This window comes from Triticum urartu, chromosome 1A (genome assembly GCF_056163025.1).
Source record: "Triticum urartu cultivar PI428250 chromosome 1A, HENAU_Tu73, whole genome shotgun sequence".
Lineage (NCBI taxonomy): Eukaryota > Viridiplantae > Streptophyta > Magnoliopsida > Poales > Poaceae > Triticum > Triticum urartu.
In genome coordinates this window covers 554,200,093-554,218,286 of record NC_141873.1, presented here as the reverse complement: position 1 = coordinate 554,218,286, position 18,194 = coordinate 554,200,093, and the positions used below count along the sequence as shown (strand labels likewise).

The 18,194-nt window shown below is 50.7% G+C and overlaps 1 pseudogene; it reads left to right on the top strand.

Annotated features, from left to right (window-relative positions):
• Positions 1-463: 463 nt before the first annotated feature.
• LOC125538960 (3-ketoacyl-CoA synthase 6 pseudogene) lies at positions 464-2,116 on the top strand (annotated as a pseudogene).
• Positions 2,117-18,194: the final 16,078 nt, after the last annotated feature.

Below are 18,194 nucleotides of genomic sequence, written 5' to 3'. Positions count from 1 at the left end.
CAGCGTTTCCGACCCACCTGCGTCACCAGGCCCAACCGGAGAGCAACACAGACTTATAAGAGGCCTCGGGCCCTCTCCCTCCAAAAGCGTAGCCTGTTAGAAGGGGACATCCCCATCCTTATAAATCGTGTTATGTCCCTCCCACAATCGATGTGGGATTAAACCCAACAGTTATACATGGCATCACCGGCGTTTTCTTCTACAGGGCATAGATTTGGTATGCAGATCCACGGTCGCAGGGATTTTAAGGGGCTGTACTGCTTAAAATATGGTCCTTGGCCTTTTTTGATAGAAGAAACACATATTGAGAGATGATTTGGTCGATAACTTGATATCCGCTCCAAATCCTTCGTTTCCAAGGCGGCAGGCGTAGCCGGGTGGTTGCCGCAAGACACTGGCACGGAGTGCCCAGATCTACTCGCAATGCAAACAACCAGCTAGCGCAAGAGGTTCACTGCACGACGACAACATTCATGTGTTTGGAATGCATGCATTCTTGTTGTGTGCACAACCGCTGGTCCATTGGCTCAATTGCTTACCACCGTGAGGCGAGGCGACACACCTCCAGCACAGACGACACAGAGCAGGACGCACTGTCCGCATGAGCTCCTCGGTCCAGCACGAGCGGTTGTACCGGCTTCTGGTGAGCAGCATGCTCCCCATCGTGGCAGTGCCCCTCATGCTCAAGGCGGCGGAGCTCCGGCCCGTGCACGTGTTCCTGGCCGCGTTCGTCCCGGCCGCGCTGGCCGCCGTCTACCTCAGGCTCCGCCCGCGCGCCGTGTACATGGTGGACTACGCGTGCTTCTGCCCCAGCCCTGGCCTCCGCGTCCCGTTCGCCGCGTTCCAGGAGCACGCCAGCACGTGCGTCGACGAGCGCAGCCTCCGGTTCATGGTGCGGCTGCTCGAGCGCTCCGGTCTCGGGGAGGAGACCTGCCTCCCCGATGCGCAGCACTACATCCCGCCGGAACGCGATCTCGGGTCCTCCCGCGACGAGGCCGAGCTCGTCGTCTTCTCCGCCATCGACGACCTGCTCGCCAAGACCAAGGTCTCCGGGGAGGACATCGACATCCTCGTCGTCAACTGCAGCCTCTTCGCCCCGACGCCGTCTTTCGCCGACATGGTCGTCAGCCGGTACAAGCTCCGCGAGGACGTGCGCAGCGTGCACCTTGCCGGGATGGGCTGCAGCGCGGGGCTCATCTCCGTGGAGCTCGCCAGGAACCTGCTCCAGGTCGCGCCTGGGGGCTCCAACGCGCTGGTTGTGTCCACGGAGACCATCACGCGAAACTACTACACGGGCAAGGAGCGCGCCATGCTCCTTCCCAACTGCCTGTTCCGGATGGGCGGCGCCGCTGTGCTCCTGTCCACCCGCGGCCGCAACGCGCGGTTTCGGCTCGCGCACGTGGTGCGGACGCTGACCGGTGCCAAGGACAGTGCGTACCGATGCGTGTACCAGGAGGAGGACGACCGCGGCAACGTCGGGATCAACCTGTCCAAGGACCTGATGGTCACCGCCGGCGACGCGCTCACGGCGAACATCACGGCCATGGGGCCCCTGGTCCTGCCGGCGTCGGAGCAGCTGCTATTCGCGCTGTCCTTCGTGGCGCGCAAGGTGGTCAGCAGCAGCAGGATCAAGCCGTACATCCCCGACTTCCGCACGGCGTTCGAGCACTTCTGCATCCACGCGGGCGGGCGCGCGGTGATCGACGAGCTCCAGCGCAGCCTCAGGCTGTCGGACGAGCAGGTGGAGGCGTCGAGGATGACGCTGCACCGGTTCGGCAACACGTCGAGCAGCTCGCTGTGGTACGAGCTCGCCTACATCGAGGCAAAGGGGCGCATGCGCAAGGGCGACCGCGTGTGGATGATCGGCATCGGCTCCGGGTTCAAGTGCAACAGCGCCGCCTGGGAGTGCATACACCCGGCGCCCGTGGCGGCCGACGGGCCCTGGGCCACCTGCGTCCATCGGTACCCCATCGACGTCCCCGACGTGCTCAAGCATTAGTCGAGCCCCACCCAAGCTATCTCGTCTCATGCAATTTCAGACGAACGCACAACAAGCTATACCACACTATAGCCACACACTACTACTGCAGTACTTTTTTTTTCATGGTAACACGTCTCATTTGTATCATAAGGAACATTGTACAAGCCACGTAGATACCGACCTGACAAAACTGAACAAATAGCAGAACACTAGTCTTTGCACAAAGGAACACCAGCCAAGAAGGAAAACTACGAACAAGACCGAAAAAGCTCTGAGCTTGCCACCAATGCCCGTCACCTGTCTCTGGCACCACCACCGCAACCACCAAAAGAAAAAAATGACTGATCACCTTCACACCCGAGCTCGACGCGGCTCCATCGCTGATATGCAGCTTTGCGGACCTTCACTAGTAGAAAAAGGGCCTAATGTTCAACTCATTAGTCCCGGTTTGTAATTGAACCGGCACTAATGTGACCATTAGTGCCGGTTCCAACGGCTAGGCGGGCGGTGCTCATTAGTCCCGGTTCGTGGTGAACCTTTAGTATCGGTTCGTGCCACGAACCGGGACTAAAGAGGCGATGGCAGGCTAGTGTCAGGTTGTGGCCCCACCAACACCTTTAGTCCCGGTTCGGGGCACGGACCGGGACTAGAGATGCATGTCGGTGTCAAAATCGGCGGATCTCGGGTAGGGGGTCCCAAACTGTGCGTCTAAGGTCGATGGTAACAAGAGAAGGGGACACAATGTTTTATCCAGGTTCAGGCCCTCTCTATGGAGGTAATACCCTATGTCCTGCTTGATTGATCTTGATGAATATGAATATTAAAAGAGTTGATCTACCACGAGATCGTAATGGTTAAACCCTAGAGGTCTAGCTTGTATGGCTATGATAATGTCTATCTTCCGGACTAAGTCCTCCGGTTTATATAGACATCGGGAGGATCTAGGGTTACACAAGGTCGGTTACAAAGAAAGGAATCTACATATTTAGTCACCAAGCTTGCCTTCCACGTCAAGGAGAGTCCTATCCGGACACGGGTGTAGCCTTCGATCTCCGTATCTTCACATCCCATCAGTCCGGCCCATGGCTAACAGGCCGGATGCCCGAGGACCCCTTAGTCCAGGACTCCCTCAGTAGCCCTTGAACCCGACTTCAATGACAAGGTATCCGGCGCGTAGGCCTATCTTCGGCATTGTAAGGCGGGTTCCTTCTTCCGAACTCCAAAATAGTCTTCGGATGTATCCACATGTCCGGACGTGTAACACATACACCACACACAACCGCAGAGAGAATATAATATTCCAGGAGTCCAATCTGCTGACAACTTTGTACAACGCGACATCACGCTCGCTCGGTTTTTTGAACCGTTTCCTGTCCCGCCGTTCCATGTTTCGAGGCGCGGTTACTATTGCCACGTTCTGTCGAAGCAGAGATCGTATCCCCTCATTACGGGATTCTCATTAATACGAGCGCGGGTAACCCAACCGTTCTGTTGGAAAGATTCCCTAGGAATAGGCAAGCTTTCAGGCTCAGGAGGAGGCGTTTAATCCCCGCTGCCTTTATATAAAGGAACCAAGGGCTGTCCTTTTTGACGCCGAACTTCTCCTCAGCCTTTCCAACCTCGAGCTCTAGCACCCAAGGTTTCGACTTCATTGCTCCGAGCTTCCCCATTATGTCCGGACCCAGCCCTCAAGGCCGATGGGTGTCTTCCTCCGTTATAGAGGAGGATATTGCGAAGCTTCGAGCGGCCAGGTACCTGATCGCGGAAATTCACCACAGGCTTCTTGCTCAAGGGTAGGTTATCACGACCACCAGATCCAGCGAGAGGGTCGTGTTCATCTCACACTTCCTTCGAGGGCTAGGGCTCGCTCTTCACCCCTTTGTCTGGGAGCTAATGTTCTATTATGGACTAGATTTTCACGATCTAGCCCCGGAGTCTTTCCTCCATGTCTCGGCGTTCATCATTACGTGCGAGGCCTCCAAATCCCCCCACACTTCGGCTTATGGCTCAAGACCTTCAGTGTGAAACCAAAGGTAGTCGACGGGGAACAGGAGGAGTGCGGCGGTGCTGTAGTCAGCCTGCTCACCAACACTCCTTGGCCAAAAGGCTCTTTTACTGAAACTTCCATCAATGGCAGCGAAAGTGGTTTTACGTTACGGAACCCCGCAGCACCAAGTGGGTAGCTGCACCCACGTTTCGCCCTAGCCCACCGTAACAACTTGCATCGTGGGCCAACAAGGGGCTGGATTGGGGATCAGTTGATGAAGTGCGAACTCTACAAAGCCGCATCCGAACCCTCCTCGAGAGGGACATCGATCTGGTCAGCGTGATTCAAGTAATGCTGATTCGCCGAATCCTTCCATGCCAGCGTAGGCCTCTCCGTATGTGGGAGTTCAATCCAGCAGGACCACGAACCCTCCAACACTTCTTCGGCATTACCACAAAGGGATGTGGTAGTTGTTTTCAGAAAACCAAAATGTTGGCCGAACACTACTGAGGACATAAGCCTCGACTGTAACCGTCCGGATACCCCGGTAAGCACTTGACTTCCGAACACCTCCCCCCCTTTTAAGTATGCCATAATACTTTACTGAGCAAACTATCTCCTTCCAAGGCTGGATAAAGAAAGCAGAGTTGATTAGGTGTCCGGCCCCTCTTCCCGAGGGTTCAGCGGATCCTGTATTAACAAGGATGCTAGCCCCGGCACCATACCAGATGCCTGTGAAGGAGGGCAAGGCAGAGAGGACCAAAGATGGCCCCCATCCCAAAGATGCACCAGACATCGCGTCCGGATGAATCAATATTCCATCGTCCGAAGACAAAAATAAAGGGGAAGTCAACGTCTCTTCCCTCCATGGGAAGAAAATGGCCGCCTTCGAAGATTGGGAGGAAAAGGCTCTTAAGCGAGGCAAGATGCCTTCGTCGGGTGGCTCGGGCTTGGAGGACAACATCATCGCGCAGTCCCAAGACAAGGACAAGCCTTAGGTCAAATTGTAAGTGAACAAGGGTGTTTTAAACATGTCCTGTCCCTTTCTTATAACGTCTAGAATATATGTTTTTTTTGCAGTTCGGCACGCAGTCTTCTTCAACAATCCTCTTCCTCGGGGGATCTTCTTTCGGAGATGATGGAAAGAGAGACGCCTCCACCAGTCTCCTCGCCCAACAGGTGGACGACTTCGAGGTGTCGTGCGGAGGGTCTCTCCCGATCAAGCGGTGCGAGGGATGATGAAGACACAACCCGAAGGTTATACTTAGGTGGCCCAGGGTCCGGGAACCAACAATAAAGGCCCCGAACATTCCGGTCTACAGCCGAATATGAATAAACGGATTCCTTCAACGGGAGGCCGTACTCCTACGGCAGCCTCCGGAGACTGAGAGGCGTCGGATATATTGACGAACATGCTGCGACAGGCGTCCGTCTCAAAGGAACATCGTACCTTGATGGGCACGGTGGTCGAAAAGGTCCTGGCCCGAAAAGCAGATTGAATGAGGCCTTCGTGAGCCTGCTAAGAGGCTTCGAGGTTTGTACCGTAATCTGTTCGATTGTGTTTTATTCAAGAATACACCTGTGTATAGAGAGTAGCCCCTAAGACTCTGATTGGCTTCCCGAGGGAGGCGATCAGAGGATCAAAAGATATGCCCAGGAAGTAATTTGATTAATTGGAACACACGCTGTAACCTCCCTGGAAACTGTCTGGACTGTAGAGATTGTGAATTTGCAACACAAGATTGATGAGGCAGATGCTAATATCGCGCTTATCAATAGGCGTCTTGAAGAGTCGCAAGGTATGTATTCGGAGCAATCCTTACATATACGTATTTGTAATATAAGCGTGACGCTGAAAGTTGCATACTAGAATGTGTATGGCTGCAGATGGTGCTGCTGCTGTTGAGGATCTTCGGGCGGAGCTGGCCCAGGCCAAGGAGCAGGCCTGGTCTAGTAATGTGGCTGCCGAAAAGGCATCGGCCAAGTTAAAGGCTGAACAAGCTGCTCGACATCAAGACGAGGAGAAAATATCCTCAATGGCGCTCGAACTGAAAAATGCTACGAGCCGCTATGAATTCCTGGAGGAGGAGAATAAAGCCAAAGCGGCTGGGCTAGACAAGGCCTTGCGAGAGGCGAAAGAAGCGCGGTCCGAATCTAGAGCGGCCCGTGAGGAGATCCGGCAAGCCGGCAAGATTGCGGATGGTAAGCCATTTTTATTACAGACGAAGTTCGGCGATCCAAATTATGCTCAGCTTAACAAAGTGTGGAGTTCTCCAGACGTGGGATAACCCACAAGTATAGGGGATCGCAACAGTTTTTGAGGGTAGAGTATTCAACCCAAATTTATTGATTCGACACAAGGGGAGCCAAAGAATATTCTCAAGTATTAGCAGCTGAGTTGTCAATTCAGCCACACCTAGAAACTTAATATCTACAGAAAGGTATTCAGTAGCAAAGTAATATGATAGTAGTGGTAACGGTGGCAAAAGGTAACGGTAGCAAAAGTAATATTCTTGGGTTTTGTAGTGATTGTAACAGTAGCAACGGAAAAGTAAATAAGCGAAGAACAATATAGGAAAAGCTCGTAGGCATTGGATCGGTGATGGAGAATTATGCCGGATGCGATCGATCATGTAACAGTCATAACCTAGAGTGACACAGAACTAGCTCCAGTTCATCAATGTAATGTAGGCATGTATTCCGAATATAGTCATACGTGCTTATGGAAAAGAACTTGCATGACATCTTTTGTCCTACCCTCCCGTGGCAGTGGGGTCCTCTTGGAAACCAAGGGATATTAAGGCCTCCTTTTAATAGAGTACCGGACCAAAGCATTAACACATAGTGAATACATGAACTCCTCAAACTACGGTCATCACCGGTAAGTATCCCGATTATTGTCACTTCAGGGTTAACGGATCATAACACGTAATAGGTGCCTATAGACTTGCAAGATAGGATCAAGAACTCTCATATATTGATGAAAACATAATAGGTTCATATCTGAAATCATGGCACTCGGGCCCTAGTGACAAGCATTAAGCATAGCAAAGTCATAGCAACATCAATGTCAGAACATAGTGGATACTAGGGATCAAACCCTAACAAAACTAACTCGGTTACATGATAAATCTCATCCAACCAATCACCGTCCAGCAAGCCTATGATGGAATTACTCACGCACGGCGGTGAGCATCATGAAATTGGTGATGGTGGAAGGTTGATGATGACGATGGCGACGGATTCCCCTCTCCGGAGCCCCAAACGGACTCCAGATCAGCCCTCCCAAGAGAGTTTAGGGCTTGGCGGCGGCTCCATATCGTAAAACGCGATGATTCCTTCTCTCCAATTTTTCTTCTCCCCGAAAGTGAATATATGGAGTCAAGGTTGAGGTTGGTGGAGCATCAGGGGGCCCACGAGGTAGGGGGCGCACCCCCACCCTCGTGGACAGGGTGTGGCCCCCCTGACATGGATCTTTCTTCCAGTATTTTTTTATATATTCCAAAATAATTCTCCGTTGATTTTCAGGTCATTCCGAGAACTTTTATTTCTGCACAAAAATAACACCATGGCAATTCTGCTGAAAACAACGTCAGTCCGGATTAGTTCCATTCAAATCATGCAAGTTAGAGTCCAAAACAAGGGCAAAAGTGTTTGGAAAGGTAGATATGACAGAGACGTATCAACGTGTTTTTGGACTTGCCGAAGAGTTCATCCGATGCGGCGCAATTTTACCAAGCGCAAGAGGGATATGCAATGGAGAAGCTTTTCTGGTCACAGTTCGGCGCCTCAAAATGCCCTCTGCTGCTGAATGAACAGATGTCCCAATGGGCCGATCTTCACAGGATGTCCGACGCTGCCATGAAGAACGTCATACTTCAGCTGTGGCTGACTGAGCTGATTCCGAATAGCTATTTCGGCTTGGTGCGGCGGCTTGCTGATGCAGTGCCATGTATCGATGTCGTGAAGCGGTCAGCATTCATTGAAGGTGCACGGATGGCCTTTGCCCGAGTCAAGACATACTGGGGGAAGATGAAGGCCGCCGAAGTTGCAGCGCAGGGTCCACCCAAGGGCAAGGACCATCATGCACTAGAGCATTACTTTGAAGATGTCTTAGAGGCTACCCGCTTGATAGAGGGTCAATGTTTATATGCATAATATTCGAGTGAACTCTTTACGAATTGTAAAAGACAATTGTTATGATCAGTCTATATTTTTATTTTTCCTAAAGGCTTTTGTTCCTCCTGTGCGGCCGTTTGTATATGATCAGAAAGTTTTCCAGTCGTCGGCTTCAGCCCCCTCGTAGGAAGTACGGGGGTGTTCGAAAAAGCATCTGATCACTCTTGACCCAACGTCTTGGTCCATGAAGGAGGTGTCAATGCGGCGAACCAGGCAACCAAACTATAGGGCGTTAAGACTTTCACTTAGCCAGCGGAGTTTTATGGTGGGTCTACAACATAGCCCCTGGTATGTATGCAGCTTATTCATGTGATGCGTTTACATATTTGACCGGAAAGAGGTCCTTCGTGTGACACGGAGGGACTCGCGAAAGATTGCGATAAGTCATCGAGTGGTTGACCAGCTCTCGCCACATCATGACAGTCAGTTTTCGGCTTTCTCTACTAAGATGCTTAACCGGGTAAACCGAAAGCACAATCGCAGTAGTTCTCCCTTTACTACCCTAGCCGATAGAGCGGAACGTAGGATAGCAAGCACAGGAGCCGGGCAACCCAACTATTGACCCAAGACATGATCCGGAGCTGATGCATATAAGGCCAAACTCACGACGCTGAATGATACGTCTTCGTCATATCTACTTTTCCAAACACTTTTGCCCTTGATTTGGACTCTAACTTGCATGATTTGAATGGAACTAACCCGGACTGATGCTGTTTTAAGCAGAATTGACATGGTGTTATTTTTGTGCAGAAATAAAAGTTCTTGGAATGACCTGAAAATCAACGGAGAATTATTTTGGAATATATAAAAAATACTGGAAGAAAGATCCACGTCAGGGGCCCACCACCTGTCCACGAGGGTGGGGGCGCGCCCTACCCCCTGCCTCGTGGCCCCCCTGACGCTCCACCGACTTCAACCCTGATTCCATATATTCACTTTCGGGGAGAAAAAAATCAGAGAGAAGGATTCATCGTGTTTTACGATACAGAGCCGCCGCCAAGCCCTAAACTCTCTTGGGAGGGCTGATCTGGAGTCCGTTCGGGGCTCCGGAGAAGGGAATCCGTCGCCATCGTCATCATCAACCTTCCTCCATCGCCAATTTCATGATGCTCACCGCCGTGTGTGAGTAATTCCATCGTAGGCTTGCTGGACAGTGATGGTTTGGATAAGATTTATCATGTAATCGAGTTAGTTTTGTTAGGGTTTGATCCCTAGTATCCACTATGTTCTGAGATTGATGTTGCTATGACTTTGCTATGCTTAATGCTTGTCACTAGGGCCCGAGTCCCATGATTTCAGATCTGAACCTATTATTTTTTCATCAATATATGAGAGTTCTTGATCCTATCTTACCAGTCTATAGTCACCTATTATGTGTTATGATCTGTTAACCCCGAAGTGACAATAACCGGGATACTTACCGGTGATGACCATAGTTTGAGGAGTTCATGTATTCACTATGTGTTAATGATTTGGCTTGGTACTCTATTAAAAGGAGGCCTTAATATCCCTTAGTTTCCAATAGGACCCCGCTGCCACGGGAGGGTAGGACAAAAGATGTCATGCAAGTTCTTTTCCATAAGCACGTATGACTATATTCGGAATACATGCCTAGATTACATTGATGAACTGGAGCTAGTTCTGTGTCACCCTATGTTATGACTGTTACATGATTGATCGCATCCGGCATAATTCTCCATCACCGATCCAATGCCTACGAGCTTTCCATATATTGTTCTTCGCTTATTTACTTTTCCGTTGCTACTGTTACAATCACTATAAAACCCAAAAATATTACTTTTGCTACCGTTACCCTTTGCCACTGTTACCACTACTATCATATTACTTTTCTACTAAATACCTTGCTGCAGATATTAAGTTTCCAGGTGCGGTTGAATTGACAACTCAGCTGCTAATACTTGAGAATATTCTTTGGCTCCCCTTGTGTCGAATCAATAAATTTGGGTTGAATACTCTACCCTCGAAAACTGTTGTGATCCCCTATACTTGTCGGTTATCAAGAACATTTTCTGGCGCCTTTGCCGGGGAGCATAGCTCTATTCTTTGAGTCACTTGGGATTTATATCTGCTTATCATTATGAAGAACTTGAAAGATCAAAGAACCAAGATTTTTTCCCTCAACTACAAGGGGAGGTAAGGAACTGCCATCTAGCTCTGCACTTGATTTGCCTTCTGTTTTGAGTAAGCTTGCGACACATAAACCTGCTTCTGCTATTAATTCTGATATGTCGCATGTTATTGATGATGCCACTTCTGCTATGCATGATATTTATGATGAAACTACTTCTATGCTTGATACTACTGTGCCACTTGGTGAATTTCTTGATGAACAACTTGCTAAGGCTAGAGAGAATGAAATTATTGAAACTGATAATATTGATGAAAGTGATGATGAAGATTCACCCCCTAGATATGAATTTCCTATTGTTCCTGAGGGTTATTGTCGGTGTCAAAACCGGCGGATCTCGGGTAGGGGGTCCCGAACTGTGCGTCTAGGCTGGATGGTAACAGGAGGCAAGGGGCACGAAGTTTTACCCAGGTTCAGGCCCTCTTGATGGAGGTAAAACCCTACATCCTGCTTGATTAATAGTGATGATATGGGTAGTACAAGAGTAGATCTACCACGAGATCGGAGAGGCTAAACCCTAGAAGCTAGCCTATGGTATGATTGTTATTCTGTATGTTGTCCTACGGACTAAAACCCTCCGGTTTATATAGACACCGGAGAGGGTTAGGGTTACACAAAGTCGGTTACAATGGTAGGAGATCCACATATTCGTATCGCCAAGCTTGCCTTCCACGCCAAGGAAAGTCCCTCCCGGACACGGGACGAAGTCTTCAATCTTGTATCTTCATAGTCCAGGAGTCCGGCTGAAGGTATAGTCCGGCCATTCGGACACCCCCTAATCCAGGACTCCCTCAGTAGCCCCTGAACCAGGCTTCAATGACGACGAGTTCGGCGCGCAGATTGTCTTCGGCATTGCAAGGCGGGTTCCTCCTCCAAGTACTTCATAGAAGATTTTGAACACAAAGATAGTGTCCGGCTCTGCAAAATAAATTTCCACATATTGCCATAGAGAGAATAATGTTCACACCAATCTAATCTGCTGACGTATTCCGTAGCATGACAACACCACGGCCAAGCCTTTATTCGAATCGTTTTATTATCCCACCTCAGCGTGTCATGCGAGGCGGTTTCCTTGGCACGTCTTGTTAAAGCAAAGATCGTGTCCCCTTATTCCGGGATTCTCATCGATACGGGCGTGGGTAACCCAACTGCTTCTAGGACTCCTAGACTATAGGCAAGTCCAAACAGCCACGGAGAGGACGTTTGATATTCACCCTCTTTATAAAGGGACAAGGCTTTTATTTTTTCCCTCCCGTGCTCAATCGAATCCTTCCCCCACCTCAAGCTCAAACACCCAAAGTTCAGGTCAGGTGCTCCGAACCTTCAATCATGTCCGGATATAGCCTCCAAGGCCGATGGATGCCTTCCTCCGTCACGGAAGAAGACATCAAAAAGTTGAGGGAGGTGAGATATCTGACCGTCGAGGTTTCGCATCGGCTGCCTGCCCGAGGGCAGGCCGTCCCCTCCCCCGAACCCAACGAGAACGTCGTGTTCGTCCCCCACTTCCTCCGAGGTCTAGGCCTTGCTCTGGATCCTTTCGTCAGGGGTTTGATGTTTTATTACGGGCTAGATTTCCATGATCTAGCTCCGGACTCCTTTCTTCATATCACGACATTTATTGTCATGTGTGAGGCCTTCCTCCGGGTTACCCCTCACTTTGGCCTGTGGCTCAAGACCTTTGAAGTAAAGCCGAAGATGATCGAGGGGCAACATGCAGTGTGCGGAGGTGCCTCAATATGCAAGATGACGGGAGCTCCATGGCCCAAAGGTTCCATTCCAGAGGTGTCTGAATTGTGGCAACATGAGTGGTTCTACATCACGGCTCCTAGAAGGGCCAAGTGGGCGGCCGCCCCTGTTTTCCGCTCGGGCCCTCCCCCACAACTGATGTCATGGACCAGCAGAGGTCTGAGCTGGGGTCCAGCCAAGGACGTGCCTATACAGCAAAGCCGCATTCGAGATCTCTTCAATGGAGATTTTAGTTTGGTTGCAGTAATACAAGTTATGCTGGTTCGTCAAGTCCAGCCTTGCAAACGCCGGCCCCTTCTCTTGTGGGAGTTCAATCCCGAGGGACCGCGTGTCATTCAAAATTTCCTCGGCCTGATGCACGAGGAGATGTACAAGTCATTCTTCGGACCTCAGGTAGAGTGTCTGGAAATCACCGAGGACGTGGGCCTGAGCAGTAACCACGCCGCCGAACAGGTAAGGAATCTTCCGGCCGAACATACTATCTCTCATTTGTTACGAAGTTATTTCTGAGAATTCGCTTTTTGACCAGGACTGTCTAACAAAGGCGAAGTTGATTCGGTGTTCGGCCCCCCTCCCTGAGGGTTTGGACAATCCGGTATTGGAAAAGATGCTCCAGGTCGCACCTTGCCCAGAGCTCTTGAAGGAAGATACTGGGGAGGATAATACGGGCAGATGCGGGCCCCCAACGCTGCCCATTCTAATCGAGGGAGCGAGCATCTCCATGAAGGGAGACGACCGAAGGAGGAAAATGACTGCACCCGGGGATTCGGAAGCCGAAGCTTCCAAACGGGAGAAGAAGTCTCCCACAGAGGGTCCTACCTTGGGGGGTGCTTTTGCCGCACAAAGTCCGCGGGGGGATCAATTCTCCAGCGAGTCGTAAGTGACCCGAAATACACTAATAGTAAAGGTATGCCATCTTTTTCTTCTGAGAAAATAACCACCGCATATATCTTTGCAGTTTGGGCCTTAGCCCCTCTCAAATGAGCTCGTCTTCACGCGATCTTCTTCCAGAGATGATGGAGAGCGAAACGCCTCCTCCGCACTCCTCCGCTCCGAAAGCGGCGACCCCGAAGTGTCGTCGCAGAGGGCCTCTCCGAGTCCGGTGAGGCCAGAAGATAATCCCATTGACCCCCGAAGCTCGCAGTGTCCGACTCCGGAAGAGAGCAGACAAAAGAGTCCGGCACCGTCTGGTGTGCGATCGGATGTTCTGAGGGAGTTGGTGGGGCGAGCGGCCATCTCAGATGAACACCATATGCTGATGAATACGGTGATGGAGATAATCTCGTCCACCGAAAGCGGATTGCATGAAGCTTTTATGAGTCTACTGACAGGCTTTGAGGTACGTAAAATAATGTATGATAGTCCTGCACATGCTAGGTGTGCCCTGTGTAGATAGTAGCCCCTGAGACTCTGGTTGTCATCGGAAACGACGACGAACAGAGGATCATATTCCCAGGTAATAACCATATTGCCTCTATGTGCAGGTGATGGAAGCTCCAGTGGCTAGCCGGACTAGCGAGTTTGCCCATTTAAAACGGCAGTTGGATGCGGCAGACGCCAACATCGAGCTTGTTAACAAAAGGCTTGACGAGGCACAGGGTAAGTGTCATTATCTGGTAAACACCACATAGTAAGAGCAGCATGATGCCAGTATCTTTAATATGTTGTGACTGCAGATGGAGCTGCCACTGTTGAAGCCTTGCAGGCAGAACTTGCCCGAGCCAAGGAACAAGCGAGGTTTGGTAATGCGGCTGCTTTGAAGGCGGCCAAAGAGTTGAAAGCCGAGAAGGCCGCAACTGGCGAGAGCCGAGATAAGATGGCCAAGATGGCCATAGAATTAAAAGCCGCCGCCGACCGTTGTCGGGTTCTTGAAAAGGAAAACCTAGCGAAGGCATCGGACCTTGAGAAGGCTGATGCGACGAGAAAAGACATCCGCTCTGCTATGAGGGCGAAGAAGGAGGAGCTGCGGGAAGCCGGGGATATTGTAGCTGGGAAATCCTTTATGTTGCAGAGGAAGTTCGGAGATCCACGATATGCCCCTCTGGATCGGCTGTGGAGTTCGGAGGATGTGTATATGGATTTGGCGGCGAGCGCTGCCGATGCGGCCATGTACTTCCAGGGTCAGACGGCCCGTGAAGTGGACCAGCTGTTTTGGACACAATTCCATTCTCCCGAGCGTCCGCTTTCATTGACTGACCAATTAGCCGAATGGGCCGAACTGAATAGGTTGTCCGGACTTGTCATGAGGTCTGTTGTGGATTAGCTATGGCCGGAAAGGCCAAAACCGAACAGCTATTTCAGCTTGGTGCAGCAGTTCCTTGACATGGTGCCGCGCATTAATGCGATGAAGAGGTTGGCGTGCATAGAGGGCTCACGGATGGCCTTTACCCGTGTTAAAGCATGCTGGGCGGAGATGGATGCTACCACTGTTGCAGCGCGGGATTCGGCCATAGGCCGAATGGCTGCTGAGCACTACTTTGAAGAAGTTCTTGAGGGTGCTCGTTTGATAGAGACCCAGTGCTCAAAAAATATTATGTTTGAGTGATATGTAATCTCATTGTAAGCGAAATGCTTTTATAAATTTTTATAAGGCTATGTTTATACTTTTGCCTGAAAGTAATATGATGCCACCTGGGCGGCCGTTTATTTATACATGTGTATAACCTGAAAGATTTCAGCCGTCGGCTTCAACCCCCACGCATATAATGCGTAGGTGCTCGCAAAAAACACGCGTTCACACTTAATCCAACGTCTTGGTCCTATTAAGGAAGTGATAGCGCAGCGAGCGAGGCAACCGGACTATAATGCTTTAGCACTTTCACTTAGCCATAGGAGTTTGACAGTGGGGCTACTAGATAGCCCCTGGTGGCTCCGCACTCTCCCGATCCCGGGGTGCGTACATGCCTGGCCGGAAAACGGCCCTTCGTTAAGGCGGAGGAATTCTAACAATCCAACAGGTCATCGAGTGGTTGACCAGTCTCACGCTATATCATGACAGTCAGTTTTCGGCTTTCTCTACTGAGGTGCTCGTACGGATGAACCAGGGCATAATCGCAGTAGTTCTCCTGGTGCTACCTTAGCCGGTAAAGCAGAACGTAAGGCACCAAAACACAGGAGCCGGGCAAACCCAACATTTGACCAAAGACAATGATTCGGAGCTGATGCATATAGGGCCAAACTCGCGACGCCGAACACTCCCTAAGGTATTCGGTCTTTGTGGTATAAACCGGGCCTAAATAATGGCCTTTGTAAGAAGCCCCTTGTGTCCAGGTACATGCATTGTTCTGGCGTGGCCACATGCCAAGACGTCAGCATCCTTCTCAACGGTGGATATGTATCAACAAGAGACAGTAAAAAAGGTTTACGCAGGGTCTTAATCTAAAAAGAATCCTTGGAGCGGGTCCCTGCTGCACGTCTGCGCATGTGTCTCCGTTATGCCATATCCTGGACGGGTGTAGCACGATGATCGTCTGTAAAAGAGAGGAATTTAGGTGAAAAAGTTGTCGTGCAAAAAGATAGTTTTTAAAGAAACCATGTATAATTCAAGATGAGAAAAAATTGCCACTTGTCTGCGCGCGTTGAGCCCCTGTATTGACAAATAGGGGTGTGACCATTTATTCGGTATAAATAGCGGCACCGGACTTGATTAGTTGTGTCTGAGGTCTTGACGACCTGTTGGATGCTTTCGCTGGACCGGGCGCCTTTAGTGTGCGGCTGCCAAGGCAGCCGCACTCTCTTCGGCGCGCAGGGATCGCTTGATATTTCCGTTCACTGAAATGATGCCACGTGGACCGGGCATCTTGAGTGTGAGGGAGGCGTAGTGTGGTATTGCATTAAAGCGAGCAAAAGCTTCGCGTCCGAGCAGTGCTTGATAGCCACTTGGGAACGGAGCGATGTGGAAGGTTAAATGCTCGCGACGGAAGTTATCGGGGGAGCCGAATATAACTTGTAGTAGGAGGGAGCCCGTACAACGAGCCCCTGGGCCTGGCGTTACTCCTTTAAAGGTAGTATTGCTATGGCGAATTTTTGTTGGGTCTAACCCCATCCCACGGATTGTATCCTGATATATTAGGTTTAGATTGCTGCCACCGTCCATCAAGACTCGTGTGAAGTAATATCCGCCAATTACTGGGTCTAATACCAGGGCAGCCCATCCTGCGCGTCGGATACTTGCTGAGTAATCGCGATGGTCGAAAGTGATCGGTTGAGACGACCAGTGGCAGGACTTCGCGGTGACAGGCACTTGGGTATATTTTCCTGGGAGTGCCATGTTGTTTTTTCCCTTGATCACGTGTAACACGTTTACTGTTTTGACTTCCGATGGAAATTTCTTTTGTTCCCCAGTGTCTTGCTTGGGAGGCTCGTCCTCGTCTTCACTTGGTGTATCCTCCCCCTTGTGTACGGCGTTGAGCTTGTCGGACTTCTTGAATACCCAACATTCTGTGTGGGTATGATTAGCAGGTTTACCAGGGGTACTATGTATCTGACATACTTGGTCCAGAATTTTGTTGAGGCTGGACAGTTCATGCCTGGTGCCTTTAGAGGGCGGCTTTTGCTGACCTGGCCGAGAGCTTTTGAATCCGGCGTTTACTGTCATGCCCTTCGTGCTATCTTCTTTATTTCGGCGTTTGTTATTGCTGTTGCGCCGTGATTTCCCGTTTCCATCTCTAACTTCAGGTGTAGTGGGGTCACTAGTGCTGCATCTGGCTAGCGAGCTGTCCTCACCCGCGCAAAAGCGGGTCATGAGGTTTGTTAATGCGGCCATCGTTCTCGGCTTATTTTGGCCGAGGTGTCTGGCGAGCCATTCGTCACGGACGCTATGCTTAAAAGCTGCCAAGGCTTCGGCGTCCGGACAGTCGACAACCTGGTTCTTTTTAGTAAGAAACCTGTTCCAAAGCTTTCGGGCTAACTCTCCGGGATATTGAGTTATATGACTCAAATCGTCCGCATCCGGAGGTCGGACATAAGTCCCTTGAAAATTTGCCCGAAAGGCGTCTTCAAGCTCTTCCCAACTTCCAATGGAGCTTTCGGGGAGTCCTTTAAGCCAGTGACGAGCTGGCCCTTTGAGCTTGAGGGGTAAGTACTTGATGGCGTGGAGATCATCTCCTCGAGCCATGATATGAAGGATGTAGTCCTCAATCCAGACCCCAGGGTCTGTTGTTCCGTCGTATGTCTCTATGTTTACGGGTTTGAATCCCTCTGGAAATTCATGGTCCAGCACCTCATCGGTGAAACATAGGGGGTGTGCGGCACCCCTGTAGCTGGGTGTACCACGTTGTTCGGATGTTTGTTGTGTTGCATTGTATGCTGGGGCGCGCTTGCGTGGTCCATAGATGGATCTTGTTGCGCCGTCCTTTGGGTGCGAGCCCTCGCATGGGTCGCGTGTTGTATTGTGAGTGGCGTTGTATGCCGCTCTGTGTTGGCAGAGGGGTCGTCTATCCAGCCAGGTGGCTGCTTTCATATTTGGTTGTGGGGGGTCTGAGGCCTCCTCATCGAATTCAGGTAGCAGCTTCCGCTTTGGGTAGCTCTTGGAGGGGCGATTGTCGCCGTACCTCACTTCTGTGTTGAGTATTTTACTCCATCTGATTTGGAGTGTGTCTTGCGCAGCCTTGAGCCTTTGCTTCTGCTTTTTAAGACTCCTCGCGGTGGCAACAAGCCTTTTACGGGCATTTTGCTGCTCCGGGTGCCTGTCCGGCGTTATGTCGTCCGGACTATTATCCTTGATAGAATTTGTTTGTTCGGTTTGATTATCTGGATTGTCGTTGTCCGGCAGCGGTTCGCCCTGCTCTAGCACTGGGTCTGTGTGATCGTTATTTCTATCGAGGCGGGATTTGGGGCGACGCTTGTGTCGCCGCTTTGACTGCTTCTTGAGGGAACAAGCCTTCGGTGCATCCTTCCACTCCTCGTCGTCATCTTTTGGTGCGTCCACCATGTATACGTCATATGATGAGGTGGGCATCCAGCGCCCTGTGGGCGGTGGTTCTTCTTCGCCTCCCGCATCATCGTCCATACCGTCGATGTTTTCAGAGTCGAAGTCGAGCATGTCGGTTAAATCGTTGACAGTGGCTACAAAGTGGGTGGTGGGTGGGCATCGAATTTCTTCATCTTCCGCATCCCAATCCTGCGGGCCATGATTCGGGCAGGGCTCTCTT